The sequence below is a fragment of the Poecilia mexicana genome, unplaced genomic scaffold, assembly GCF_051168715.1.
Source record: "Poecilia mexicana isolate PSO_F unplaced genomic scaffold, ASM5116871v1 scaffold_10, whole genome shotgun sequence".
Taxonomy (NCBI): Eukaryota; Metazoa; Chordata; class Actinopteri; order Cyprinodontiformes; family Poeciliidae; genus Poecilia; species Poecilia mexicana.
In genome coordinates this window covers 27,881,511-27,890,886 of record NW_028263379.1, presented here as the reverse complement: position 1 = coordinate 27,890,886, position 9,376 = coordinate 27,881,511, and positions in this window count along the sequence as shown.

The window sequence follows — 9,376 nt, the reverse complement described above, 5'->3', positions numbered from 1 at the left end:
CTGCTCGAGTCCACAAGCTTTTTATTGCGGCGCGGTATTTGTATACTTGACAGTGCCTACTTCAGGTTCTTCCGGGCCTTTTCCTGTTGTTAGAGTCGATCTCTGCCTCTGAACTCCCTGACTTTTTATTTCATTTTTTCTACTCGACCCCGTTTCCCTTCCCTCTTTAACCGCTGTCCTCTCGCTCGGTCTCACTGAAAACAAGCAGGAAGCGAACGCTCGCACAAATATGCTGCCATGAGCTGATGAATTTTTCACATTAGGGAACATTTTTAGAGGCAGTCGTGACTTTTTTTTCCCCGCTCAGATGAGGTCAGGGGGTGTACTGTATTTTGTCTTTTTTTCTGTTCCCGATACAATATTCCGTTCTAACTCGATTCTTTTTTTTTCTTGCTATCAGACAACAAAACATGTTCTCTCTAACACAGCTTTTTACTTTATTTTACTTTATTATTTTATTCTGCGGTGCCCAACAAGCCTCCACTCAGTGTGCTGAAGGCTCATTCAGGCTCCAGTCTGCAGCCTCATGCGTGATCTCTCGCCTCGCATCAATGCAGGGTCTTGAGGGGCGTCATATGCTGGTTCTTTGCCTCTTCTTGGAGGGCTCTTACGCTCCGGTTGCCTGGTAACTCTTGTGTTTCTGATTGGGGAGCCGACTTTTTTCACCCAGAAAATGAGAGACAGACAGAGAGAGAGAGAGAGGAGAAATCAGAGGGAGTTGCATTAAATGTTGATGAAGCTGTCAACAAGAGATGCTTGCTCTAAGCTTGGAGCGCTGGGACTCGGAGATGGTCAGGATCGAGGGATGGAGATCTTATAGAGCTGTTTCTCTCATGGAGTAAATATGTCAGAAAACAAGTTAATAATACAAAAATAGCTCTGGTGTCTGAGGGGGTGAACATAAAACTTTTTTTTTCTTTTTATGTTTGGAACTTAATCAAATTAGCTGAATTTTTCCCCTTTTTTCTAGTTAACCAGACATTAGATTTTAAAACATCCATGCCTTTTAAAGCTGCAACCCAGAGAGGAACATTTCTGGGTCCACCTGTTAAAACATTTATTAAAACTATTTTTAGGATCAGACTGTAATGAGAAGCCACATGGTTTCCCAGTTCAAAGAAAATACAGCAAAATGTGTCCCAACTCACAGTTTGAGAAGAATTTCACCTAAAAAACATTTGAGAAACAATGTTTTTTTTTATCTTTTTCACACTCTTCTAATTCAGAGGTTTTTACATTCAATCATCGTCACCATGACCGCTGCAAAGTCTTATCAAGTATTTTTGGTCTAGTTTCCAGTGGAAATATGTTACTACACTTGAAATAAGATGGAACTAACTTACAGGTAGCTTTTCGTCAAGATATAGTAGCTTATTTTAAGTCAATAATTCCTTTATTAATCCCAAATTGTGGAACAATTGTTACATTGTTTTTATACGTTTTGTACGTATTTCAGTTTTAATGCAAAGCACTTATACTCTAGTGATTTTTGAAATGTGCTGCAGAAATAAAGTTGATTGACTGATTATTATCAATTAACTTTAAAAAAAGGACTGGTTTCATTGCAGATTATTTTACCTATAAAGAGACGTTTTCCCATGTCAGAAGTGAAACGATCTGTCAATGGAACTAGTACTTTTTCATCCATTTTAAGGAATTATCGATTTAAAACAAGTTCTTATATCTTGCTGAAAATTTACTTGTAAGTCAGTTTTGCTTTAATTCAAGTGAACTATGATATTATTATAAAGTACATGGTAACATTTTATGTTTCTGAAATGAATGTCATATTAACTTTTTGCTTTTGATGATGCATTAACGACCATTCTCTTTAGGAGTGGGGACTAACGTTCCAATATAAAACCAAACTCAAATATATACATACACTCACGCGTGCTTGGAAAGTTCCTTACCAATTAGGAGAGAAACAAAATACTCCTTGTAGCTGTAAATATGCATCTGGCACAATTCTGGACTGATTGAAGGTGAAGCTGGAGAACATGGTGGTGGTCAACATTGTCTGTTCAAGATCCAGTCTGGGCAATGAACAGGCACCGCTGATGAAACCAGCATGCATGACAGCTGGCGCATTGTTTTTAGGTTTCAATGTCTCAACTAAATCCAGATACACTTCTTGTCATTGGTGTCATTTGACTGTACTTCACATTAAATAAAGTCAAATTTATTTGTATTGCACTTTATTAACAGTTCCTAACTGCACCATGTTGCTGCACAAGCTTATCAAACACAAACAGCCAGTGGAAAACCTCAATTCTCGGAGATGTGCACGTTTGACAATGTGTGGATCAGAGAATAAATTGTAAAACATATGCACCCATTTCATGATTTTCTTCTTTGCTCTTCATTTTACTCTGAAAAATAAAATGCCTTAAATGAATCAATAAAACCCCCAAATTATTATGACATCCACACCCGTGAGAAACACAAAAGCCATCATCAAAAAAATATTCTCTGGACTCACATGTAATTTAGCGCATCATCCCATCTGATGCCACATTGGTGGCTGAAAGCTTGACTCTAAAAACAGATAAAGTAGTACACTGATGCTTTGTTACAAGCACAGCCCTGGCCAAATGCAGTTCAGTAAAAATGGTCAAAATTCAGCAGAAAGAACTATCTAAAAATATATATATATATTCATCATATCTGTTATGGTGGCACCATGTGGCTGTTTTTTTAATGTTTCAGTTATGAGATAATATATCATCCTTCTGTCACCACATTTCCCTAAAGTAAACATATTTTTTGTCACTGTACAGAAACCCAACACCAAGCATGATTTTGTGTGCGCTGGCCTCAAAGTGCTCTTTACATCTGGAGCCTGAACTCTGCAGATGAACCCGGATCAGCTGTTTGTCCCGCAGGAACTCCGGAGATGAGACTTTCTGGCTCATCTGATTGGCTGGCAGCTGTGTGTCACACACACACATACACACTTATGAGGCTGTTTTGCTTTTTGTCGTTTTAGTGTATAGACATCTGACACAAGAACACATCATAAGTTGATGGAAGAGGAGACGTGATCCTTGCGTGCTCTGCAGAAGACAAACGCAGCTCCAGCAGGAGTCTTTTCCGAGAAGTGACAGTTAACCTTTTTTTTTTTTGTTGTTGTTGTTTTTTTATTCATAACCTCTTTAAATAAATAACATTGCTCTACAGAAATTTCATACGCTAAAAGCTGAGTGCACATGCTTTCAAAAAGTAATGTCATGAATAATTTTTGTTGTCACATCGTATCATACGAAGGCATTCTGAGGTTCACTAACACACTTTCTGAAGACTGACAGGTTGCTGCAGGCAGCTACAGCAGCCCCCTTTAAGTTAGCTCAGCTGTTTCTGTCTCTTTAAGTGACATAACGCTTATGTTATTTGTGTAACTTCTTCTAGTATTTATTTATTTATTTCAAATGCAGTCTGAGAGAGAGGAGACATGTATGGTCATTTTGTTATTTCGTAACCTTCCACCTCGTTGTCGACCACTGCTGGTCGGCCGTTGATTTGCAACCTCCACCAGCCTTCGCCTGCCTGTCAACGGTGGTGGACTTATTTGACCACACACGACACAACTGCCATTGTAATAAACATGCGGCTCGTGCTTTCTACCATTTCAGGACAGAAAAAAGTGCAAATTTTGAAATATAACACTTTTATTTGCAACGGTTTCAAAGAGCTGCTTGCAGACTTCTTTTTAAGCCATGGAAATTTCTAATATTGCGAATTACCAACTGTCTGCATAGGACTGTGTCTATTTGGCATTGAATTTCTATCTTTATTGGATGCAATGTTACCAGGCATTAGGTGGCATGAGATTCTGATTGTGTAATGACCTTTAATTAAATAGTAGGGTTTAGTAATGTAATATTATTGCAGAAAATAGAGAGTTACTTCTTCAGGTGTTATGTATTAAACATAGATCTATAGGATGTATTTAGAGAGTAAAATTCTATGGCAAATTCTTACTAATTTAATAGTTTTCCAGTAATAACCATGCCTGTTGTGTAGAATACTGTTCTGCTTCTTACGCCTTAACTTAAGTATCATAGGTTTTTATTAGCTGTTTCATTAGTTTGGCTTTCTGCTTTGTCTGGTTGCTAAATATTCATGCTAGCTTTAGCTTAACAGCTGTAGTTCTAAAAAGATCCTTATCTTATTTAGAATTATGACTGTGTTTTTTTGTAATTACCCCCCAGATATTATTGACTTTTTCATGACAAGTCAAAAAAGGAAGTTGTACAAGTCATCTTTCAAAAAAAAAAAAAAAAAAGAAGTAATCTTTTAGCTAGCTAGCAGTATGTAGCAACAGGATAGGGCAGGACAGTTCTACTGCAGTCATTGCTCCATACTGCAGAAGAAAAGCCAATCAATCAAGACTTTGCTGGATTTTTCTTTTTTTTTTTTTTTTTTTGCTTGTTTGGAAGCTGTAGCATTTTAAAACCTTGGTGTAGGCTTGATGCTTTCAACCGACCCAATCAGGTTGCAGTCAGGAGAAAAGTTTGGTTGTAGGCACCTTGGAGCCTTCCAACAAGACAGTGGTCTGACACATCAGGCAAAATTGTAAAATGGATGGTTTTGAGGATGTAGAGTGATTCCTGACTCTAATTGTAGGAGTTTTGGGGAGAATAAAAGTCTAGAGTCATGCCACAGAGATATTCGAACTATAAAAAGTTGAAATATCTCCGCAGTAGCTCCTCCCACCGCAGCAGTGCTAGCTCTAGCTCCAGGGAGAGATACTCATATTGGCCTTTAAAGCCGTGATTTTCAGCTATAAAACTAAAACAGATGATTTTTTAACAGGAACTTCACTTTATTACATTTACAGAGTCACTGCAAAATTGATGGGAAGCTGAAACTGAATCAAACTTCTGCATTCGATGGTTTTTGAGGTGGGAGGTACAGCTCGAAGCACAAATAAATGTATTTATGTAACCCCTAAATACTTCTACTACTAACTATGCCTCCAGTCTTCTAGCTTTGGTTTTCATCTGTTTGTATTTTGATTATTTCTTTATTTTTTCAGTTCAACCTCGATCTTATCGGTTCATTTCTTTAGATTTGAAGTTTTGTCCTTCTCTGGCATTTGAGTACATGTTTCGGTTACAATCTGCCACCTGTTCCTCATCCAGCAATCAAGCTCCCCCTATTTAAGCTCCTCATTTCCTGTCATATACTGCTGGATTCTTCTTTTGGCTTTCCTTCGTTCTCCCTGAGACCCAGCTTGTCCCAATGTTGTTTCTCCTCCCATGCTTTTGTAAGTTTCATTATTGATTGATTTATTTTTATGATTAATTACCTATATGCCCGAGTCCCTTTCAAACTCAAAACATGACACTTCTCTGAATAGTGAATTTCCTTGTTCTATCACTACTTGATTTTTCACACGATCAGCTTTAAGATTTAGTCTATTACAATAGAAGATATTAGAACATTTAAGCTGAAGACTATTTTAAGTTGATATTACTGATCAAATTTCTTTCCAGTGAGAGCTGAACTCCACCAAGCGTTGCCATTTGTCACAGATTCTGTTCATAACCTGTAAGAACAGATTTTCTAGGTCCAGCGAAGGTGTTGATGGGATCCGTCTTGGTTTTACTCAGGATCAGGTCTCTGCTTTTTGCAGATGATGTAGTTCTACTGGCTTCATCAGACAGTTGTGGCTCGCAGTTGAGTGTGAAGCAGCCGAGATAAGAATCAGCATCTCCTAGTCTGAAACCACGGCCTTGATTGATCCGGAAAAGGGTGGAGTGCCTTCTTTGGGTCGGGGGGCGGTGTTCTGCCCCAAGCGGAGGAGTTTAAGGATCTTCTAGGGGTCTTGTTCATGAATGAGAGATCTATAGGCATGGCTATAGATCAGTGATGTGGGTGCTGTACCGGTCAGTTGTGACGAAGAAAGAGCTAAACCAAAAGGCAAAGCTCTTAACTTACTGGTCGATCTATGCTACAGGGATACAAGCGGCCTAAACGAGTCTCCTTCTGGTGCAGAAGAAGATGGATGGATTACCGGCTTAAAAAGCTGAAAATAATTCAGCCAGCTTGACACATGTATTTACTTTCCCTCCACAACCATCTATCCAAAAGTTTCTGTCTCACGAAACCTCACATGATGGCTTCTATATAAAAATGGTATTTCCCAGAACTCTAACCAGACTCTATATTTAATAGTCCTTGGAAATCACTAACATTTATACCAAACATCCATCCATTCAGATAACTATGGTCTTTTACCATTGTGAAGAGAATACTAGAGATCCCAAGGCATTCTCAAACCAAAATGGATTTTTCCTGTGAAACATTCTTGAAGCCTCTAGAGAGAGAGAGCTTTCTCAAAAGTATCCTGATCAGATCCCAGAATTAATTGTTTTTCCAAATCTTGGTTCGATCCCTTCCTTCAAGCCAGCTTGCACAGGAGACCAATGTGGGGACCACGGCCTCAGACAGGACCCTCTCCAGGGCCAGGAACATACTACAACCTGCTTCAGGTGGTGATACAGATGGGTTACATTTTTACTTCCAAATAAATACATTTTACTTCAGGAAGTTTGGAACACAAGTTCAAATATTTTCGAAAAATCCCCATCACCTGATTGTAGTGCTACATATGGCTGCATGGAAACCAGCCGACACATGCGCCCACTTGATTTCACAGCAGTACTAGAGCAGGCTTACGTGTAAACTTGGCATCCCTGCAGCTCTCCGTGGGGCAACCTTGTACCATTTTTGTCTGCAGCAGACGCTAACAATGGGGGCAACAGGGTTTTTTCCACTGGGAATGCATTCCGTTAAATACATTTCACTCGTTCCGCTACAGTTCAGAGCCTTTTTACGAATGTGTTAGATTTAAAATTGCTCTGCTACTGTAGCAAGATTGCTTCTTCTGAATGTCTCTTGATTCAACAGAAGGCTCACATTTGGTCTCTCGTGTTCCCCTGGTGAGACGCCTTGTGCTCTTGATATTTCTTTTAATTGTACAAAGTGTCTGTGCGTGCGTGCGTGTGTGTGTGTGCGTGTGCATGCGTGTGTGGTTGTGTATGGTGGGTGTATTAAGGTGGTAGCACACACTCTGCTCCCTGTCAGCTTTGCTTCCCTCGGGCATCAGTGTTTTCCCTTGCAGCTCCCCCGGGCTTTAGCGACAGTAACAACAGCAGTTGCAGTCGTTTTGGGACGGGCGGCTGGGGATGGGTGGTTGTGTTTGATGTGTGTGTTTGTGGAGGGATGAGCTACTTGTGTAGCCGCTATGCTCGAAGTGTGCATGGATTTATGTCCCTTTGTGTGTGTTATGCTCTGTCTTTGCTCATTTTGGAGAAGGCTTGTTCATTAGGTCTATGGGGAGATGTGCTTTCTGCTGACTTTGTTAGGTTCTGAGCCAGAAGCTCTTACTGATCCATAGTGTCCCACACACACACACACACACACACACACACACACACACACACACACACACACACACACACACACACACACACACACACACACACACACACACACACACACACACACACACACCCAACCGGCTGTCTGCAGAGGAAGCTCCTACTGCACATTAGTATAAAAAATATGGATTACACACATAAAGTCCCACAACTTTCACATTCATTTAAAATCACATGGGCCACACTGCAGATTGTAACTCGTTTTCTTTAATGTGGCCTGTAATATTCTAAGAAATTACAGATTAGAGAAAGGGCCTACATATTTTCCTTGAATACTTCTCTATTCAAGGAAAAGCTTCAATGTATTTTTTAATGGGGATTTTACACCTTTAAATAAAATCCAGTGCAAACAACTGCCTTCAGAAGTCAGTAACTCTGTAAATAGAGGCATCCTGTTTGTTACTGAATCACAGCGTAAATATAGCTGTCCACTGTGTGTGTCAGACATTTGTCAGAGAGCATCAGTGGACAAACAGCAACCTGAAAACGGCATAAATGCAACAGTTAAAGTTGACAAGAGGTCCCAGTGACTCTGGAGGAGCTGCAAAGACGAATGACTCAGGTTTTAAAATCTGTTGACAGGACAACTATTAGTTAGACTCTATGGGAAGAAGAACGCCAATGGTGAAAGAGACCATAAAAACTCATCACTGATGGAGTTTATGGGTAGGAGGGACTAAATACACACACAACTGAATGATTTGAATCAAAACGTCTTCATTGGTTTGCTGGCCCAGTCAAAGTTCACATCTAAAACCAGTGGGAAGACTTGAATAATGACAATAATAACACATTTTATTTAATAAGGGGACAATGTACACGTCAAACATAAATGTCACCATTTGATACATTGTCTACAGCATAAGCTAATTAGCAATAGAAGTCCCTAGATAATTTCCAAAAATGAATACATGATTAAATAATAAAGATATGCAATGCAATACTATGAATTTGATGTTCACAGATGATGTTAAACCAATATGACAATCTTTGACCTGCTCTGCAAAGCAAATGTGCAAAAATATATATCTCTAGATTAGGGTTGGGCATTTATTGTATCGTTTATCGTGATAAATTTCATATCATGATAAGAATTTTGATTTATCATTGTGACGTTGTGACAGCTGGGAGTTTGAGAAACTCTAAGCTGTCGCAGGGTTTCCCCCGGTGTATTACAAGCCTGGTGGGCCACCAGGCTTTACTTGTGCCCCCACCAGGCTTAGCATTGCTTATTTATTTAAGTTATTTTTTATTTTTCTATGTTTGCATTTTTAAGACTTTATAGTTGGTGTTCAAGTATTAATCTTCCAATCTTCCAATAACACATAATTATCTAGTGATATTTTCAAGTTTCCTGTCAACTTTAAACATTTTTTAACTCAAAAACACGGCCCACCACCAGGCTTTGCAGATTTTCTGGGGGAAACCTTGTATCTGTATCGTTGGGATTTTTTCTTTTTTACTATTTCCTCCGCTGTTTGCTCAATAAGAGTATCGATAAATATCAATAAAAATGAAAATAGGATTAAATGTAGTTATTGTGTGTTGCTTAGTGATGCAGACTATGTGACTGGTGTCCTGAAAGACTTTACAAATTAGAATGGATTTCAAAAACAGGATTTGTACCATGTAGTCACAGCCATATAGTTCCCTAAAAAATAACTAATTAACAGTTTTTTTATAATATCGTGACACAACTTATCGCACACCCTTTCTCCAGATATTTCACATAGTGAAGTACCCCAGGGTGAGAAAATGTGAGAAAAAGATGAGAAAATGTGAAACATTTCATGTATTTTAGAGGGGTGCAGTTTCATCCAAAATGTGCTTATCTTTATTTATTTGCATTAAACATAAATAAAATATAGATCTTGCCTTGCTCGCTTTGATGTAAAAAGCAGTAGTGCTATGATGACTCTTATTCTGCC